Source organism: Callithrix jacchus, chromosome 5 (assembly GCF_049354715.1).
Source record: "Callithrix jacchus isolate 240 chromosome 5, calJac240_pri, whole genome shotgun sequence".
In the NCBI taxonomy this organism is placed as follows: domain Eukaryota; kingdom Metazoa; phylum Chordata; class Mammalia; order Primates; family Cebidae; genus Callithrix; species Callithrix jacchus.
In genome coordinates this window covers 41,367,819-41,389,637 of record NC_133506.1, presented here as the reverse complement: position 1 = coordinate 41,389,637, position 21,819 = coordinate 41,367,819, and the positions used below count along the sequence as shown (strand labels likewise).

The 21,819-nt window shown below is 50.9% G+C and overlaps 1 long non-coding RNA gene across 1 annotated transcript; it reads right to left on the bottom strand.

Annotated features, from left to right (window-relative positions):
* Positions 1-6,117: 6,117 nt before the first annotated feature.
* Positions 6,118-21,730, bottom strand: LOC118153616 (uncharacterized). The gene is made up of 3 exons (XR_004742902.3): positions 21,654-21,730; positions 11,088-11,219; positions 6,118-8,682 (listed from the first exon to the last, which is right to left on the bottom strand). It is a non-coding gene; the product is annotated as an uncharacterized LOC118153616 (long non-coding RNA).
* Between the last annotated feature and the right edge of the window lie 89 nt (positions 21,731-21,819).

The window sequence follows — 21,819 nt, the reverse complement described above, 5'->3', positions numbered from 1 at the left end:
TAAAATAAAATCACTCTCAGCCAGGGGATTTGGGGGATTTTCGGGCTCCACCCCCCTTGGGTGGTTTTCAGGACCTGTCTGTTAGGGTGCAGGATGGTAACCACTTTATCATAGAAAGCACCATTTCCTGAGTCAGCACTCATTGAGCGCCTTCCTCACCACCCTTCAGGTCAGCATCGTTGCACCTGTTTACACATACCTGAGGCCCAGAGAGATGAAGTGATTTGTCTGAGGTCACACAGCTAGGAGGTGGCAGAGCCCAGTTCCAGCATGAATGTGTTTCCCACTGCAGCCAGGCCCTTGTTCAGCTGAAGATCCTGGTCCAAACCTCATCCTCACTCCCCAGTCTCCATCACCCTGCTTCAGGAACCTGCAGAGTTAAGAGACAGATAGATTCCAACCTGCCTGCTGCATCCTGCGGGACCCACCAGAGGCCGTTAGTATTCGAGGCCCCACGGACTTCCTGGCCTTCACCCAAGGTGGGGTAGGCCCCCCTCCTGGCTCCTCCAGGGTGGCAGTGATTTCCGACACCACCACTCACCCCCCAGTGCAGAAGCTGAGTCTTGGTTTGCCCTTAGGCAACCTAAGCCTGGGACCCAGCCCATTCATCACTGCCTTCTGGCAAAGGCCAGCTCCTGCCCTTTCCCCCAAGTGACTGGCCCTGGCAGCTAGTGCCCTTGATCTCACCATAATGTCCTCCACTCCCATGCCCCCACCCCATCTTCCTGTCTGATGGAAATAATTCATTTTTCCTGTATGAAAACAATTCAAGCTTAGATTCAGCAACAGCATACCCTCCCAGCCTGCCACATAGGCAGCAGTCCCCCAAGCTTCAAATCCCAAGGGCATTCCCATGCTCTGTTCCAAGACCTGCGGCAGGATTATTGGCAGAGACAAAGCTCCCACTCTCCTCGGCTGTGTGCTCTTAGACAAGTGACTTAACCTCCTTGTGCTTCCATTTCCTTATCTGCAAAATGGGTATTATAAAAATCTAGCCTGAAAGGTTGTGATAAGTGTTCAATGAAAGCACAGACTTGCTAGGCCCTGTTACACAGAGGATGCTTGGTAAATGTTACCCCTTCCCTCCAAAAACAGGAGGCAAAGGACCCAGCTGGGATGGGATTCTACATGGGAAGAGGTAAGAGAGGGACTGAAAGAATGAGACAAAGCTTCCATGCCAGGTGTGGTGTCTCACGCCTATAATCCCAGCACGTTGGGAGGCTGAGGCTGGTGGATCACCTGAGGTCAGGAGTTCAATATCAGCCTGGCCAACCTGGTAAAATCCCATTTCTACTAAAAATACAAAACTTAGCTGGTCATGGTGGCAAACACCTGTGATCCCAGCTACTCAGAAGGCTGAGGCAGAACGATTACTTGAACCCAAGAGGCGGAGGTTGCAGTGAGCTGAGATCACACCACTGCACTCTAGCCAGGACGACGGAGCAAGACTCTGTCTCAAAAAAGACAAAAAAACAGCTAGGCACGGTGGCTCACACCTGTAATCCCAGCACTTTGGGAGGCCAAGGCAGGTGGATCACCAGGTCAAGAGATCAAGATCATCCTGGCCAACATGGTGAAACCCCATCTCTACTAAAAATACAAAAATTAGCTGGGTATGGTGGCGCATGCCTGTAATCCCAGGTACTCAGGAGGCTGAGGAAGGAGAATCGCTTGAATCCGGAGGCAGAGGTTGCAGTGAGCCGAGCTTGCATCACTGCACTCCAGTTTAGGGGGCTAACTGAATCTGGGGTTGCACCAGATCTATGTATGAGCAGAGGTTTAGGGGATGTATGTACTACAGAGTGAACCCTGACTTTGAGGCTGACTCTTGCAAAGCTCCAGCCTCCAGATTCAGCGGCTCTGTTCAGTTGATGCAAAAGTGAGTGTGGTTTTTACCATTCCTTTCAACAGCAAAGATTTCAACCACTTTTGCACCAATGTAGTGTATTTGATGCCGTCAAAGCCAAGCTGAACTGCCAGCCTGTCTGTGAGCTCATGCCTGGGGGAGATCAGAATTTGAGGTAAGCTATGAATTCGAAGTACCCGCACAGTGAACCTCAAAATCTTGGATTATCTGTGAGCCTATGTATGGGGGTCATCTGAATCTGGATGTGAACTCACATCCAAGGAATGGGGTCTGTTTGGGAGCCCAGCTCATGGGGGCCACAGCAGCCCTAGAGGTGTATCTGGGAAGGACACGGTCCTCTCAGGGCAGTAAGGAGTGACTCTAGGGCAGATTCTGAGCAGCTAGTGAACACCCACCCAGTTCCGTATCCTTTCGTTCATCTTGCACCCCTCTTCCAATGCACACAATCCTAACCTTGGTCTCGCCACTCCCCAGCATCCTGCCCTCCCACCCCCTGGTCTACTCTGAATTGCTATCTCTCTGGGAATTACAGTTGCTGAACCCAAGTCTCAGGTGCCCCCGCTTTCCTTCCCTGGGGCAAGAAGAGTCAAGGGATGGGGAGAGAAAGAGCCCGCCATTCCCTCCTCCTCCACCAGGGCAAATCCTGCCCAAATCGCCCTTCAGGGCCCAGGCAAAGCAGATCCGATTCTTGGGGAGCTTGGAGGCCTGCTGCCTTATCTAAGTCTCTGGAACAAGCATTTTGCATTTATTTCCCCAAATGTGTTGCCGAATTGCGTTCCAGCCCATGGCTCCCAGCCATCTGCTGAGAGAAATCCAGTTAGACCTTGTATAATAAGTTCCTGACAATCTTGCTGAGGACGCTGGGTCATAAAAGTCTCCTGGTTTTATCGCCGGTAACAGACACGGAGTGAAATTAAGTTGTCTTATCAAATTTAGATAATATATATCCCTCTAGAGTAGCAGGCTCTGCATGGGGCTTTCACGGTATGAACCCAGGAGGGGAACAGGGAATGGCAGAGTGTTCCTGGGGATGTGGCTCAGGGTGGGGGCCATCCTGGAGAACCTGGCAGGACTGACAGGCAGCAGGGCAGGGTTACTAGCATCCCAGGTTTCAATGTCAACCAGACCTGGGTTTGAAACCTGGCTCTATCATTCCCATGCTGAGAGAACTTGGAAAATTTGCTGCTGAGGACCTCAGTTTCCTCAGGAGGCAGATGTCTGCCTCCTGGTTTATTGTGAAATTTAAATGAGATGCTACATGCAACAGACTTAGCCCAGTGCTTGGCATGTAGTGAGCACTCGAAACATGTTATCAGTGGACTGGGCATGGCAGCTCACACCTGTAATCCCAACGCTTTGGGAGGCCAAGGCAGGAGGATCGCTTGAGGCCAGAATTTTGAGACCAGCCTGGGCAACATAGGGAAACTCTGTTACTACCAAAATAAAAACAAAAAATTCACCTGGCATGGTGGCCTGTGCCTATAGTCCCAGTTACTAGGGAGGCCAAGGCAGGAGGATCACCTGAGTCCAGGAGGTCACAGCTGCAGTGAACTACGATCACCCCACTGCACTCCAGCCTGGCTGACACAGCAAGACCCTGTCTCTTAAAAAAATAAAGTCTGTAATTTGAGAATGGGAGAAAAATACTTTTTGGTCCATTCTCTTCCCATTTTACAGGTGGAGAAACTGAAGCTCAGAGAGGGAGTGGACATGGACAGTGGTCACACAGGCAGACCGGGCTCTCAGTCACTGCTTCAGGGCTGAGCAATCCCAACTGACCGCCGCCCCAACCAGGCCTTCTGAAAGAGGCTGGAAGTTGCCCTTTCCTGCCTTTGCTGTGGTCCTGCCATTCAGTGCCTTGCCCGGGAAATGGACATACATGGTAAGAAGCCTGGCTGTCCCTTGGCTCCAGGAATGGACTCTCAGGACATTGCCCAGTGCCAGGCTTCTCTAGGCCTCCCCAGCTGGTTCAGGGAAGCTTGTCTCATTGCCTCAGGAGGGGACTCTCATACCAGCGTTGACCTACTTTTCTCCCACAGCCAGGATGCCTCTCTCTGGCAACTTCACACTTTGGTTTACATACCTCCAGTGATGCAGAGATCATTACCTTACCAAGCAATCATTCCATTTCCCCATCCTGGACTTAAGACAAACCCAATGTTCTGACTTCCAAGCTAAGACTCATTCATTCTAGAACCACCCCTGTCACCACAGCTTTCTCTCAGCATGGCCTGAGTATGTGTGAACCTGTATGCGCGTTGGTGGGTTTCTCTGTGTGTTCCACACTGAGGTCTGAAGAGAGAGGAAATGAACTGGGAACAGTTCTGTATACCAGGACTCAGGGCCTGTAACACAATAGGCACTCAAAAAAAAAAAAAAAAAACAGTCACACAATAGCTAACCTTTACTGAGCATTCCATGTCAAGCATGAATTCCATGCATTAATTTATGTAATCATTATCATAACCCTGGGATGCTGTTACCATTATTATCTCCACTTTACAGAGAGGGAACCTGAGGCACAGAGAGGTGAGATAACTTGCCCAAGGTCACACAGCCAAGACACAGTAGAGCCAGGATTTGAATGGTGAGAGTCCAGAGCTGTTACTCATACCTCCCAGGTGAAAATTATTGGGTATGAAAAAAGGGAAGGGAAGAAAGGAAGGGCAGACCCAGGTAAGTATCTCTATCTCTCCCAAGTAGCCTGGGCTGCTGGAGGGCAGGAAACCTGTATTTCTCATCTCTCTCTCTCCCAGAATCTAGCACAGTGCTTGGCAAACATTAGTGGCCAGTAAACAAGAAATGTTTATTAAATGAATGTTGAATCCAGGCATGGTAGCTCACACCTGTAATCCCAGGACTTTGGGAGGCTGAGGCAGGAGGATCGCTGGCATCCAGGAGTTCGAGACCATCCTGGGTAACATAGAGAGACCCTGTCTCTACAAAAAGTCAAAAATTAGCCAGGCGTGGTGATGCATGCCTGTAATCTCAGCTCCCTGGGACGCTGGTGGAGGCGGGGGTGTCAAGGCTGCAGTGAGTCATGATTGTGCCACTGCACTCAGTGTGTGTGACAGAGTGAGACCCTGTCTCAAAAAAAAAAAAAGAAAATCAAACATGAATGTTTACACATCATAGTCATATTTTTCTCCCCTACTATCCCTAGAGCCCTTGAGGATCAGGAACTGAACGATTTTCATCTCTGTAGAGTTGCCACTAGCCCATTCTACCTGAATTAGAGGTACCCCCTCTAGGGAGGCACAATCCTGTGGATTTGGCTTGACAAGCTAATGCCCCATTGTGCAAAGAAAATAAAAAGCCCCCTCGCCTGGTGCCAGGGCTCCCAGGTTGACAAGGGGAGTCCCCACTCCTGCAGGCACACCTCTGTGCAGCACACAACTTGAAAAACTGCCCATGGAAATTCTGCCGTGGCTTCCAGGGGCCAGGGCTGAGCCTGAGCATCAACAGGCATTGTGTTTATTGAACAACTGTTTGCCAGTACTCACCTTTTTTCTACCCTGTTTCACCCACAGCCAGTCTGAGCCCCAAGACAGTGATTGGTGAAAGAGCCACCAGCTGGGTGTGATGTGGCCATGGTGCCGATGGGGGAGTTCGCAGACGTAAAACGGACAGGCAGGGTCAGACATAATTGGTAAATATTTGTCTATCTAATCAGAGGGCCTTTTAATTAGCAATTTCATCCTTGCAACTGGTTTATTTTTTTTTTTCTTTCTGCGGGAAGTCAATTAAATGTAACAGATGGAGGAAAACATGGGGGTTTCCTTGTCTCCCACCATCTGTCCCATCCCATTCCACCCCCAGCTGTGCCCGCACCTCATTGGTGGGGCTGCCTGCCAGTTTCCAGAGAAGGGCAGTGCTAAGGGACATAAACAAAGGCGGGATTCCTGACCCCCAGGAAGCCCTCTTTGGTCTCTCTGGCCACCCAACACATGCAGGCTGATCCTATCTGCACAGCTTTTGACCCTGGGATCCTAAGACCCTTTGCCAGCAAGGTGTCTCTTCCCCCCTGCCTAAGATCCAGTAGCACAGGTCTGGTTGTCTCTATTTGAGCTCCCATGACAGGCCTGACAAGGGCCCGCACGCAAGAAGAGACTCTTGTTTATTTCAACAAACCTTTATTGAGTGTCTGCTTTCTACCAGGCAATGTGTTGGGCACTAGAGACATAAATCGAAGAGTCCCTGCCCTTCAGGAATGTGTGACACATGGGGGGAGACATTTATTCCTTCATTAATCTTTAAATATTTATTAAGCAGCATGTGCAGGCTGAGCTGTGTGCTAGGCCCTGGGGACGCAATGATGACTCCAACAGGTTCCTGGCTTTCAGTAACTCAGTAAGCAGAGGACACAGGCAAGTAAAGTCACGCATTCAATACGTATGTATTGAGTGTGTGAGCCAGGCACTCTTCTGGCTGTTGGGGACACAGCAGTGAACAGTGCAAAGTCCCTCTCCTTTCTAGTGGGGGAAAAACGATCAGCAGATGGATGCAGAACGGCAGGGATGATCCATAATGTGAACAAAAAATAGCCATCCTATGGAGTCGTATGGAATCTTTTTTTTTTTCTTGAGATGGAGTCTTACTCTGTCACCCAGGCTGAAGTGCAGTGACGCAATCTCGGCTCACTGCAACCTCCGTCTCTGGAATTCGAGCAATTCTCCTGCCTCAGCCTCTCGAGTAGCTGGGACTACAGGCGTGCACCACCATACCTGGCTAGCGTCGGATGGCATCTAATTGAGCTCTGCAAATATCTGGATTCCTTGGCTTGGCCTACGAGGGCCCCAATCCCCAGACTCCAGCTTTCTCTCTATGACTGTTTCTCAGCACTCCCCACCTTCTGGGCTGTGTTCCAGCCACACCCACCTTCTGAGGATTCCTCCAACCTGCCGTGCGTGCAGTCTTGAGGCTTTTGCCCAGACCTTTCCCTCCCCTCTTCTTTGCCTGACCAACTACTCAGCTGAAGTGTCCCTTTCTGGGAGTCCCCTCTGATTTCTCAGACTGTGTTAGGTTCTTCTATTCCATTCCTGCAGCCCAGCGTGGGTGTGGCAGGCTCCTCATCTGTCTGCCCACCCTGTCTTGGAGCCAGCCAAGGGCCCAGACCACGTCTATCTTAGTTCTCTGTGCTGTCTCACCAGGGCCAGGCTCAGTGCCTGGCACAGGCCCCATCCCCTATCAAGCCCACCTATATTGACCAGGTTGGGTTCAACCAGATGAAGAACAGGAGAAGGGACATCCCAGGCAGGGCCCAAAATCTGCAAAGACGAAGCAGCTTGAAAGATTCCTAAGTGTTCCAGAAATAGGGATAAGGCCAACATAGGCATTTTAAGAAGAGCAGGGAACAAGCTAGAGCTAAGCACAGGTCCTGAATGTTAAACTAGGATGTCTGCGATTTGTCCTTATAAGCCTATAAACCAACTTCGATCATTCACGTGAGTCATCTACGACTTTGCCAAAGAGCCATGTGTCCCTGTACTGCTGTTGGCCTTTCTCTTTAAATTATCGTTTTGCTTCACTTTTATAACAACTTTACTGAGAAGTAATTCACAGAGTATAAAATTCACCCTTTTTTATTGAGACAGGGTCTCACTCTGTCACCCGGGCTGGAGTGCAGTGGCACAATCACGGCTTACTGCAGCCTCGACCTCCTGGGCTCAAGTGATCCTCCTGTCTGTCTCCCAAGTAGCTGAAACTACAGGTGTGCACCAGCATGCCCAGCTAATTTTTGTATTTTTTGTTTTGTTTTGTTTTTTTGTTTGTCTGTAGAGATGGGGTGTTGCTATGTTGCCCAGGCTGGTCTCAAACTCCTAGCCTCAAACGATCCTCCCTCCTCGGCCTCCCAAAGTGCTGCAATCACAGGCATGAGCCACCAAGAAGCCCAGCCAAATTCACCCTTTTAAAATGTGTAATTCAGTAGTTTTTAGTATATTCACAGCGTTGTGCAACCATCACTGCTATCGAATTTCAGAACATTTCTCGTTACCTTCCAAAAAGAAATCCTGTAGCTTTCAACAGTCTCTTCCCATTCTTCCCTACCCCTGCCTCTGGCAACCACTGACTTTTTTTTTCCTCTGGATTTGTCCATTCTGGACATTTGGTAGAAATGGAACCATACAGCAGGTGACCTTTCGTGAATGTCTTCTCTCAATTAGCATACTGGTTTCAAGATTCACCCATGTTCCAGCGTGTGTCCATACTCCATCTCTTCTCATCACCGGCCAAATAATATTCCATTGTATGTGCCTACCACATTTAGTTCAGCCATTCATCTGTTGACAGACATTTGAGTTGTTTCTACTTTTGACTACTTTTAAATAATGCTACTATCAATATTTAGGTACAAGTTTTTGTATGGGTGTAGGTTTTTATTTTTCTTGGGTATATACTGAGGAAAGGAATTACTGGGTCATGTGATGACACCAAGTGTAACTTTTTGAGGAGCTGCTGAACTGTTTCCAAAGTGGCTGTACCATTTTACAACCCCAGCAGCAATGTACAAGCATTCCAGTTTCACCACAATTAGCCGTTCTAGTAAAGTGAGATCACATTGTAGTTTGAAGCGCACTGCTGTCTCATTGTGGTTTTGATTTGTGTTTCCCTAATGACTAATGATGTCGAGCATCTTTTCATGTGCTTATTGGCCATTTGTATGTCTTCTTTGGAGAAATGTCTATTCAAATCCTTTGCTCATGTTTTCATTGTATTTATCTTTTTATTGTTGAGTTAGAAGAGTTCCTTATACATTCAAGTCTTTTATCGGATTTTCTTTTGCTTTATTCTTAAAAGGAAAGCTATGTCACCATCTAAAATGGAAGAACACAGTGACGCCTGTCATACCTCAAAGGTAACTGTAAAAAATGCAACTCATTAATTCAATCAACAAATACTTAATAATCATCTTCTATGATTCATGTACCATTCTTGGCGCTGAAATACAGCAATGAACAAGACAAGTAACATTCCTTCTTCTGTAGGGTTTGTAATGATGTGGAGGAAAGCAAAAAGAAACTGTCATGCTCGGCAAAAAGCAAAAAGAGAGGGATGCAGTGGTGTCTGGTGTGACTATTGCTGAGTACTCAGGAAGGCCTCTCAGAGGAGGCGACCCTCCCAGCAGATAGCTAAAGGAAGAGAAGGTGCTGAGTGTGCAAAAATCAAGGGGGAGAAGTTCTGGGCAGAGGGAACAAGGTAGAACCAAGCTCAGCAGGTTCAAGGGCAAAGGCAGGGTAATGTGATGAGAGAAGAGTGAGCAAGGGAGAGAGGGGTATGGATGGAGTGGGAGAAACTGACAGAAAAAAAACCCAGTCACACCCAGTCACATTGCACCTTATAAACCAGAGCAAAGGGCTTGGATTTGTTGTAAGCACAAAGGGATGCCCTTTGAGAGTTTTAAGGAGTGGAGTGATGTAATCTGACGAAAGCTTTTTTTAATTACATTTTAAGTTTTGGGGTACATGTGAAGAACATGCAAGACAGTTGCATAGGTACACACGTGGCAGTGTGATTTGCTGCCTTCCTCCCCTTCACCTATATCTGGCATTTCTCCCCATGCTATCTCTCTCCAACTCCCACCCCCCGCTGTCCCTCCCCTATTCCCTCCAACAGACCCCAGTGTGTAGTGCTTTGCTCCCTGTGTCCATGTGTTCTCATTGTTCAACACCCACCTATGAGTGAGAACATGAGGTATTTCATTTTCTCTTCTTGTGTCAGTTTGCTGAGAATGATGGTCTCCAGGTTCATCCATGTCCCTACAAAGGACATGAACTCATCATTTTTGATGGCTGCATAGTATTCCATGGTGTATATGTGCCACATTTTCCCTGTCCAGTCTATCATTGATCCCCCAGCTGCCATGTGGTGGGTTTGGAGGGATGTAAGCTGAGAGCAGCATGAGCAGCCCAGAGGCTGCTGCAGCCTGGAGGTGAGAGGTGATGCCGCTCAGACCAGGGCATGAGGAAATGAAGGGAAGTGGCTATTCCAGAGTATGATTTGCAGGTCACATTTGCAGGCGTGGATAATGGATTGGATGGGAAAGGCAAAGGAGAGGAGTCAAGGATAACTCCTAGATGTTGTGACCATCTACCAAAGCAAGGCAGGCAAGGGGAGAGGCAGAGGCATGAGTAGCACAAGACCCCATTTCAGACTTGTAGATTAAAAACATCTATTGGACATCCAAATAGAAATATCAAGATGGCAGCTGGAAATTAAGCTGGGTAGAGAGGTGCATTTGAGAGTCACTGGTGGTGGCTAAGGCCCTGGGACTAGATGGAGCTCCAGACAAGAAGGGCATGAGGCAGAACCTGAGTGTGCACTTGCGTTGAAAGGACCCGTAGCAGCAGAAAAAGCCAAACAGGAGACCTGCAGGGAACAAGCGGGGAAGCAGGATAGCAAATGAGAACATGCGGCACTGGGGAGCCCCAAGGAGAAGGGGTTTGAGAAGGAAACAGTTGGAGAAATCAAAGCTCAGCACAAATCAACATTATTGAGTTCTGACTAGACCCAGATGTTTGCCAGTGGCTAAGTCTGACCTGACTTTCCTTCAGCAAAGGATGTGAATGACAAACCAGCGCCAAACTGGACTGTCCTCCTTGGCATCAATGGAGAACCGTTCAAAGTCCCCCAGGAGACCCAGGTCATGTGTCACCTAAGGTTATCCCCCAACCCCAGGGGGTTCTCGTGACACACTTTGAAAACTACTTTCATAGGCAAAGGAGAGTCATTGAAGGCTACAGGTGAGGGGAGTGACATGGTCAAATTAAAGGGGACAGAGAATGAGCTGGAGGAGGAGAGGCTGGGCAGGAAAAGCAGGATGGGGGCTGAAGCAATGGCCCCAGTGAGAGATGTGGTCTGGGCTAGAGCAGAGGAAGCTGAACCTAGATGTCTTCAGGAGGTCACCTGAACCCCACCCAACCCCTCAAGCCCCAGAGCCTAACACCTACTTTGCCAGCTTGCTTTCTGCTCATCCCAATTTCCACTTCTTCCATCAGCTCTCTCTGACCCTCCATCCTCACCCCTCTCCATTTTTCAGATGAAAAACTTGAAGCACAGAGAGGTCTAGCAAGTTGCCCAACATCACACAGTGAGTACACGGTAGAGCTTGGATTCAACCCCAGGGGGTCTGACTCAATCCATATTACTGTGATGGAGAGAGAATGGAATCCAACCCCCTATCCAGCAAGGAACCCCTTTGTTAGTGCTATCCCTTGCATACCTCCAGTGTCGGGCACCTCACGCCCTCCAGGATCAGCCTGCTTTGTTGGTCAGGTGGCTTCGTACATCCCTCTTTTTCTGTGCCACAGTCTGTCTTCCTGTAATTCCTCCACGTCGGCAATGCAGCAAAGGCCTGGGGAATGCCAAGGTGGTATCGAGGGTAAAGTGAGGACTCTAAAGCCAAGCAGACCTGAGTTCGTAGCTGTGTGTCCTCCAGCAAGTCACTTTACCTCTCTGAACATCCATTTCCTCATTTGTGAGCCTGACCGACGATGAAACTGACTTCTGTGCTGTAAGGATTACGTGGCAGATGTTCAGACATTGCCAGGCCCACAGCAAGCTCTGGATAAGTGGGAGTGTCATCCACTTAGGATGACGAGTGACGAGGATCCCATTTAGGATGACAAGATCTGCTCTGTACACTCTGTCACCTCCTTGCCCAGGACCCCTCACTCCTCTCCCTCAAAGTCATAGGTCCAGGTCCTCAGCCCCAGGCCCTGCTCTACTTCATCCCATCCTAGGCTTTCCCCTCTGCCCCCTCCAACTCCCTCCTGTGGCTCAGGTAAGCCCAGCTGCACCTGCTTCCCCCTCCTAATCAGGATGCCAGGGCCCCCATCCCCCCCACCCCCTGCGGAGCCCCATGGGGCTCCTCGTTAATTCCTCTTCCTCAATCAGCTGTGCTCTAGTGGCCTCTCTACTGATTGCCCCTTTGTTCTCTGCCAGGCCTCTGGAAGATGCCCAGACCCACCCACCGCCCCCTGGGTGCTGGCCAGCCAGCCTGCCCTGCCCACCTGGCTCTGTCCATTAGGCTGTGCCTGGGCCTGCAGCCTTCTGAGTGGGCTGGGGCGTGAACGGGGCGTGCACAAACAAAACCAACAGCAGCCTGTAGGTGTGTACACACAGGTGCAGTCAAGAAACAGACATACTTGTGTTAATTCCAGCAACACACACACACACTAAAGAGAAACAGCAGCCACCATGAGCAGGAGACAAGGCGCTATACACACATCCTTTTAAAGGACATCCACACCAACCAGGAAAACACACACATTTTTGCAGACAAAGCCCCACAAATCCAAACCACCAAGGGACACACACACACACACACACACACACACACTCCAGCAGGGGTTCAATCCACTCCAGCTTGGATTTCAGCTCTCTGCCCCTCTTCCCGCACCCCTGCTTCTCAACTCCTTGGATGGGCTGGTTAATGCCCAAGGCCCTCGGTCTGAGCAAGCACAGATAACAAGGCAAATCTCATTTCCAGAGCAGCCTGTGTCTGGCTTCCACCCCCACCCCACCTAATGTGAGCCCGGGGCTCACTCGGACACGCGCCCACCCAGTCTGCAACATCAAGTACTGAGGGTCTGGCTATCTGGCCCTCATCACGCCCCAAAGCCACTGTGTCCCTTTCTCAGAAGGGAAGGGTAGAGGTCTTAGGGCAAGCCCAGGGAAGGCTAGGGAGGGCCTGTCTTGCCCAGCGGCCCCCGACCCTTGACTACTCAAGGGACCTCATCGATTCCCTGTGGCCAAGGCTGGCCTTGCTCAGGAGGGTAAATGATCACATCCCAGCCGGCTGGCTGCCTCCACTTCCAGCTCAGTGCTCAGGGTGGCGGGGGGTCCCCTGAGAGCCAGCTGAGGTGGAAGGGGAGGCAGGAAAACTCTGGCAATCTGAGCTTGGCAAGTCCACTGTGGACCCTTCAGCTCTGAGGCCAGCCCCTGATGCACCAGCCTGAGACACAGCCATCCTGCAAGGTCTTTGGGGAGGAGAACTCAGACACTGCTGGGCAAAGTGGAGGGAGAGGGGGCACCAAGCTGCCCCAACCCTCACCCTGCTCCAAGATCGGTGCTCAGCTGGAACATGAAGTCTCGCTACAGAGGTTGTTAAAATATTGAACTACTTCCAAAACTCCTGGTAAACAGGTGCGGCCCCCAAGCTGTCTGAGTAACTCCAACACTGGTGCCTTCCCTTGGTTCTCCCTTGGGTCTCCCTTCATTCCCAAAATTTAGGTGTGAACACCTGGCACAGCAGGGGGCATCCACAGCAGGTAACGAAACATAGAAAGCATCATCCAGGCCCTTGGTCCTGATTCTGACTCTGTCTTCACTCCTACCTCACCCTGGATGCGACCCCTTACACCACCTCCAGCTGCCCTGCCTCGCTCTCTGACCCTAGGAGTTTGGAAGCCTGGGTGACAGAGGACCCCATCACAAGTTGAAGGGTCCTGCATGCAGCCCCTTAGATAAGGATCCTATTGGGCAAGGGTCTCCATAGAGAGTTGGGGCCACAAGCAGAACCCTGCCACACCCCATCTAAGGGAGGAAGGCCAGTCAAGTTCCTTCTCTGGATCTTAGCCAAGGGGAATGGCAACAGCCCTCCCCCCCCTGAGCCCCCCAGCTTCTGTCTCACACCCCTTGCTGTCCCCCACTGCCAGTCCCTCAATCATCTGTATGGATTCATTTCACAATAATTTCATTTCATCTCTGGCTCCAGAAAGATGGATCAGCCAGCAAGGTGATCAGGGAATCGGTGTTGGGCTCATAAATTTGCTGCCCCACTTTGAAGCTCCCATGAAGTCCCCTGTATTTGAGGTGGGGGAGCAGAAGGGGGATGAATATGACAGGCCCATCTCTCCCTGTCACCTTCACTAGGGGTGGGGGCGGGGGAAAGGGGATGGCAGAAGGGCAATTTGAACGCCTGAAAAAGAGAGAATTTCTCTGCCCTAGAAATAGATTCTCTCTCCACCCTTGTTACAAATAAGGCTATTTGTCATTTGGTTGGCAGGATAAACCCCTTGCCCCGCCCCTCCCAGCCCCAGGAGAGTCAGTCATCAGCTGAGTGGCAATGGGGAATAGGGGCAAGAAGCAGGGGTGGGTGCCTGTCCTCCTCCCTCTCACTGGTCAGCAGGAGGCATTGTGCTGGGCAGAATGGAAGTCTCAACCCTCCTGAAAGGAGGGAGAAACACACACACAAGCACAAGAACACACACATCATGGGCATCTAACCAGCATGCACACACACACACCAACACCTGCTAGAGAAGACACCACAAGTGCAATAGCAGGATGAAATCAGAGTAGAAGAAGGGAGCCTGGGATTTGGGATTGGGAGCCAGAAATTGAATACTGGTTCTGCTGTGTGGCTTTGGGACACTTACTTAACCTCTCTGAGCTGCACCTTGCTCAGCTGCAAGGATGACCACACACCCTCAAACGACTGTTGTCAGGACAAATGAGATAATATGGGAAAAGTACCTGGCATATGAATCACATCAAGAAGCCTGATTACTATTCCCACCCACACCTACTACTCCCTGACTACACACGCACGCATGCACACATGCACACACCTCTCCACTCTCCACATCTATCATGTGATTTCTGTTCTTTCCATGACTGCACAATTCCTAATTGACCTCTCACCTTGACCTTCAGGATCTTCCCAGAGTGGTGCATCCCAGAGTCTCCTGGGGCTGCATTCAGGTCTTCTACCCTGGGTCCACCCCCACCTCCAGGACATTAGAACCCTCCCCCTCCTATTCCACACAGTCCCCCAGACCCCTGCTTGCATGCTCCCAGCTATCCGGAAACCCACCCCAGAGTTACAGCTAGCCAGAGCCTACAGGTCATTTGGGACAGGTTAGATCAGTAGAGGATGGATGCCACTTGTGAAAAAGAAGCAGTGACTCAAATAGGGAAATAAAGTCCAGACTAGGGGGACGGTCCTCAGTTTTGGCTGACTCTCAGAATCACAAGGGAAGCTCTTTAAAAAATACTGATGATTGGCTGGGCTTGGTGGCTCATGCCCACAATCCCAGCACATTGGGAGGCCAAGGCAGATGGATCACTTGAGGTCAGGAGTTTGAGACCGGGCAACATTAGTGAAACTCTGTCTCTACTAGAAATACAACAATTAGCCAGGCATGGTGGCAGGCATCTGTAATCTCAGCTACTCAGGAGGCCAAGGCACGAGAATCGCTTGAACCCTGAGGCAGAGGTTACAGTGAACCAAGATTGTGCCACTGCACTCCAGCCTGGGTGACAGAGTGAGATTGTCTCAAAAAATAAAAATAAAATAAAATAATAGGCCAGGCATGGTGGCTCACGCCTGTAATCACAGAACTTTAGGAGGCCAAGGTGGGTGGATCACTAAGTCAGGAGTTCAAGACCAGCCTGGCCAAGATGGTGAAGCCCTGTCTCTACTAAAAAATACAAAAAGTAGCTGGGTGAAGTGTCAGGTGCCTATAATCCCAGCTACTTGGGAGACTGAGGCAGGAAAATCACTTGAACCCGGGAGGCAGAGGTTGCAGTGATCCGAGATCACACCACTGCACTCTAGCCTGGGCAACAGAGCAAGACTGTGCCTTAAAAAAATAAAAATAAAATAACAAATAATAAATCCTGATGGCTGGACTATGACCATCACATGTCAGCCCCATGGAAATTTTGTCTAATTGGTCTGGGATGTCACCTGGGTAATCCTAGGGGTTAGGAACAGAAACTTTGCAGCCAGGCAGGACAGAGCCCCAGCTCTGCACGCTTTAGCTTCCTGATAGTGGAAGAAGGTGCCGCTTCCCCTCTCTGCGCCTCAGTTTTCTCATCTGAGATACGGACCCAGCCAACCCAGGAAGGGCTTCGGGAAGATTTGGAACACCAGTCTTTAGCACAGGGCCTGGCACTTGGTAGTGCTTGAGAGGAGAGGGGCTTCCTCCCAGGAGCCAGGGAGGTTCCCTCAGCTCTGGGTAGTCCTGAAGTTGCTGCCAACCCACCCCGAGCCAGCTCCTTCCCTCCCGAACTGCTGTGCCCTCCCGCCTCTCTCCATATTAAACATTAGCCCCCTGCCTTCTTCCAGCCCCAGGCTCAGCATTTCATTCCTCCCACCCCACCCCATATTCACACTTCCCTGGGGTCCTTCAATTAGATTCACACAAGGGTCCCTTCCTCCTCCCGACCCCCAGCTTCCCAGATGAGGTGGGAGGGCAGGGAGAGGCGTCACTGTCCCTGATTTTATCCCATCACTCCGCCCTAATTAGTATTCCAAGGAGAGCCCTCTCCACAGGCCCTAGGATTTGTTTGCCAGCGGCCAGTTCCCTGTCTCCCCAGTTCAGAGTGAGTAATTCTGTCCCTCCCAGGCCCATTTAAGGGAGTGAATAATTAGTTACATTCAATTAGGCCTCTCGCAGCGACTGTGGCTCCTGCCTGCCTCACTTGGGGGGACAGCCAGGCTAATGAGATGGCACGCGTCTGACACAGAAGCGGTGTTAAACACCGAGGACCCCACCCTTCCGCAGGGAGCAGAGTCAGAAGGAATAAGGAGGGCTGGGGAGGGTTGGGAAGAGGGGCGTGCGGAGGGGAGAAGATGGGAGAAACTGAGGGTGGTGTCTCAGGGATGAAGTCATAGAGGAGGAGAGAGCAGGAGGAGAGAAAAAGCGGGAGGTGGGAGAAATGCTGGAGAGAAAGGAAAAGCGGAGGCACGGGGGAGGTTCAAGAGGAAAAGGAAAGAGAGATCCTGCCTAAGAGTTCATGAGGGACTTCATGGGAGTGTCTTCATGAACCCGCATCCAGCCCTACAATGGGATCCTATGCAGCAATTAAAAAGCATGCTGTTGGCTGGGCAAGGTGGCTCATGCCTGTAATCCCAGCACTTTGGGAGGCCGAGACGGGTGGATCACCTGAGGTCAGGAGTTCGAGACCAACTTGACCAACAGAAACCTCATCTCTACTAAAAATAGAAAATTAGCTGGACATGGTGGCACATGCCTGTAATCCCAGCTACTCGGGAGGCTGGGGCAGGAGAATCACTTGAAGCTGGGAGGGGGAGGTTTCGGTGAGCCGAGATCATGCCATTGGACTCCAGCCTGGGCAACAAGAGTGAGACTCTGTCTCAAAAAAAAAAAAAAAAAAAAAAAAGCATGCTGTTGCTGGGCTTAGTGGCTCAAGCCTGTAACCCTAGCACTTTGGGAGGCCAAGGCAAGGCAGATCACTTGAGCCCAGGAGTTCGAGACCAGCCTAGGCAACACTGCAAGACCCAATCTCTACAAAGAAATACAAAATTAGCCAAGTGTGGTAGTGCAAGCCTGTAGTCCCAGCTACTCAGGAGCCTGAGCTGGGAGGATCACCTGAGCCCTCGAGGTTGAGGTGCAGTGAGCTGTGATCATACCACTCCAGACTGGGTGACAGTGAGACAAAAAAAAAAGCATGCTGTCCATTTCTACATAATCGGCATGGAGAGACGTCTGCCGCACACACTGCTAAGCAAAGAGGCTGCTTACCAAACAGTGCATATAATAATAGCCCAAGTTTAAAAAAAATGTTTTTGGCAGAGAAAACAAGTCTGGAAGGACCCATACCTTGTGGCTGGCAGGGGGTGGGAGGCTTACAAGTGGTCTTACTTCCCTGGTCCTGTTTATTGCTTGGATGGGGGGTGTGATGCATGAGCATGACTTTTATAATTAGGCAGAACAATAACACTTGTTCAAAAGAGAACAAGGTGAATCGGAGAGCTGGAGATGGGAAAGGAGGTAGCTGGAAAGCATGGGAGAAAGCAGCAGGAGGGGGTGCGGGCAGATGCTACAGAGGGTGGGAGGGAGCCCTGGAGTAAGAGGGAGGTAGGGAACTAGCTGGGTGCCAAGGCCAGACAGGACCAGTCGGCAGGGAGCCCCAGGGACAGGGAGGGAGGGTGGGAATAGGAAGAGCCGAGCGTCCTCATCCCCTGCCCACTGGCTCTGGCTGGCTGGGCCCAAGCTGCTGACCGACCTTGCTGGGCTTCTCCTAGGGTGTCCACCCTAACAATACTGCTTATCCCAGGAGGAGCCCCTCAGGAACTTTTCCATCTCCCCGACTCCAGGACCACTTCATGGATTTCATTTTTTTACAAATTAAAACTGTTTCTTCCCCACCCCTGCAGGTGGGTTTGCAATTTGCTGTGCCGGAATCACACTAGGGAAGAGAAGTCCTTGGGGACAGGGTCTTTAATAACTTCTGCTGCCCAGGGAATTGACTGCAGGGCCTGAAGGCTTAAGTGGGGGAGCTGGTGTGTGTTCCTGCCTGTGGCCAGGGCTGTGGGGTGGGGGTGCTGTTCATAGAATGAGGAGGACATCTACATGCAACTAGCCCCCCCCCCAAGGGAAGTCCCTCAGTCCCAGAATATCAGTGCCTTAGGCCCTGGTCACCTGGGGTGCACAGGATGGAGCCTAAGCCCCCAAGGGCTCTTCAACCTCATGGCAGGGTGCAGAGAGAGACACGTTGCCTGGGACATATTGCCTGAGCCAGCTCTGGACTTTCTCAGTGCCTCTGCTTCCCCACATATAAAAACAAAAGGGTAGGATGCAATGAAATTTCCAATCTCTTAATCCCAGCCGTCTGTGACATGCTTTCTCAGGCTCTCACCGAGCTTTTGTGGGTTTTTTTTTTTTAATTGTTTTTGGCTTTTTCCTTTTTTTGGAGACAGAGTTTCACTCTTGTCACCCAGGCTGGAGTGCAGTGGTACAATCTCAGCTCACTACAACCTCCACCTCCAGGGTTCAAGCAATAATGCCTCAGCTCCGAGTAGCTGGGATTACCGACACGCGCCACCATGATCAGTGAATTTTTTTTTTTTTTTTTTTTTTTGTATTTTTAGTAGAGACGGGGTTTCACCATGCTGGCCAGGCTGGTCTCGAGTTCCTGACCTCAGGTGATCTGCCTGCCTTGGCCTCCCAAAGTGCTGGAATTACAGGTGTGAGCCACCGCACCTGGCCAATTTTGTGAGATTTTTTACCAATTTTTGGAATTTAAAAATAGAGTTCACATAAAAATCCAGATTCCAAACAATCTGCAACCCTCATTCCTGCTGGGCAACCACTGGAAGAAGCCAATGGAGACTGCCCCCAAAGACAGGCAGAGCTTCCGCATTTTGCTGTAGCGTCTGCCACCTGACTAGCCTCCCAGCCCCTTCTCCAGCTCCTGCGGGCATGAGTTTGCATCACCCCCCACACATGCATGTGCCCATTTTCCTACTCACTGAATGAGCAAAAGCCACAGGCTTTTGAGTCAACCTAGTTATGTCCAAATCCCAGCTCTAACTCTCGAGACCTTAGCAAGTCATTTGACTTCTGCGCCTCATCTGTAAAACGGGTATTGTAAGAGAACGCGTCTTATGCAGGGCTGTCATACAGATTAAGGCAATGCATGCAAAGCCCTTAGCGCTGTGCCTGGCACACAGCGAGCACTCAATCAGTGTGGGCTCTTAGCAGTGTCACTGTGCACAACCCTAGCTTGGAATGGGGCACACAGTAGGACCACAGCCGATGTTTAAGAAGGACGTACTCAAGACGAGGATGAGACCTGGGGATGGATGACGTTGCCGAGTAGAGGCTTCAGGAGGCTCAGGCTGATGGGGCCAAGGGAAGAAAGGCCTCCTCTCCCAAGTGTGGGCGGGTGTGGAGCGACTCAGCAAACGCAACTTCACTCAGGGCGTCCAAGCCGCCGCTAGGGTCTTTGAGCGTTACCTTGGCGCCACCTTCCGGCTGATGCGCGCCTCACAGCCACCCCTCCGTCCACGTCCCGGGGAAGACCCTACACCCTGAAGAGGTTGGTCCTTTCCACTATCTTCAGAACTGGCAGGATCCTTTGAACTCCTAGGGACCCAGTCCTTCAACAAGCATCCGGGGACAAAAGCCCAGAACTGAGAGTAACTTTCCTGAGGCCACACAGAAAGCTCCTGGCCAATCTCCATTTAGAACCAGAACTTGTTAACGCTGCCAAGAATAACCACGTCTTCCCTTCATTAGGGACGCTAAGAAAAACAAAATTGCACGCTGTTGTGCACGGCTCTGCTGATTCTCAGGGGGAACATCTCCCAGGAGTAGATCCTGAGCCTAGGGATGAACGCCGGTTGTTTGTTTGGGGTTGAACCCGGGAAGCACCAGTGGTGGAGGGGGGCAAGAGACTGGGAAAGGATGGGAATCCATGCAGAGCGCCGTCTTTAGGCTCCGTGGCTCAGTCCCTCCAGGGAGCCTCGGAGACGCTGTAGAACACAGCTCACGTTTGTCCCTCCCAAGGGCGAGGGAGCTTGAGTATTTATCCACCCACTTTCAACCCCGGCTGGCTGAGCGTACTTCGGGGAATCAACGCCCCCATCTACAGCTTACCTGGCCTTCCTCGGCACCAAGCGTGTTTTCAAGGCCTGGAAAATCCCTGAGGCAAGTGATTCCCAGCTTGCAGTCAGAAACTGGCTGTTTACACAGTATAGAAATATAAACGCAGGCCCGTCGCGGTGCTAACACCTGTAAAATTCCAGCACTTTGGGAGGCCAAGGCGGGAGGATTACTTGAGGTGAGGAGTTCAAGACCAACCTGGACAACACGGTAAAACCACCGTCTCTACTAAAACTTCAAAAAATTAGGCAGTCGTGGTGGCACACGCCTATAGTCCCAGCTACTCAGGAGGCTGAGGCAGGAGAGTCGCTTGAACTAAGGAGGTGTGGAGGTTGCAGTGAGCTGGGGTGGCACTACTGCACTTCAGCCTGGGCAACAGAGCAAGACAATGCCTCAAAAAAAGAAAGAAAGAAATTTGAAAGCAGTAGTTCCCCCAAGTGAGAGCCCCGGAGCAGCGGTATTAATACCACTTGGGACGATTGTTAGAACGCAGATGCTTGATCTCCATCCCAGACCTACGGAATCAGAAACACAGGAAGTGGGCCCCGCAGTCTTTAACAAGAACCACCTGCAAGTAGTTCAGATACACATTTAAGTTTTGTTGTTGTTGTTATTGTTGTTGAGACAGAGTCTCTCTCTGTCACACAGGTTGGAGTGCAGTGGCATGATCTTGGCTCACTGCAACCTCCAGCTCCTGGGTTCAAATGATTCTCCTGCCTCAGCCTCCCAAGTAGCTGAGATTACAGGCACCTGCCACCATGCCCAGCTAATTTTTGTATTTTTAGTAGAGATGGGTTTTTGCCATGTTGGCCAGGCTGATCTTGAACTCCTGACCTTAGGTGATCTGCCCGCCTTGGCTTCCCAGAGGGCTGGGATTACAGCCATGAGCCGCCATACCCAACCCACACTCAAATTTGAAAAGCTCTGACCTAGGAGATAATATAGGAGGCATCAATAGCATCTGCTGCGGCTTTTGTCCCATTTGTCAGATAAGGAAACTGAGAAGTGAATTGGTGAAAGTGACTCATCCAAGGTCACACTGATGATAGGTAGCACATGGGTCTTTGGTCTCTTTCCACCATACCACCCCAGAAGTGAACAACACTTGTGCTTAGGCTCTAGGTAGGAGATGAGAATTAGGTCCCAAAGTTCCCCTTCCCTGCCATCACCACTTTGCTCCACTTTCTAAACCAAAGGCCTCCACCTGGTGCATCCAAATGGTTCTTAAAGCGCTTCTGGGAAGACTGCCAGGCCAGGTGCCCCTCTCTTGGCTCCCAGCTGCCCTCACAGCCTCCATTGGGATGATCCCTCTCCACATCTCCCCTTGCCCCCCATCATCCCTCACCCACCAGCCAGCAGGACGTGTTGGGGAAATCCAAAGCAGTTTCTTCCCTGGGAAAGGTTGAGACCCCTGGGTTAAACCTCACCTCGAACCTTTGTGCCGGGTTCTGCAGGGTACTTTGCATTGCTCTTCCTTCTCCTCCTTGTCCTCCACCCTTCCTCCCCTCCCCCCTCCCCTCCCCTCCCCTCCCCTCTGCTCCCTCTCCATCTGCCATTCCTCCTGGCTAGGCTCCCCCTCAGTTGGCTCAGCAG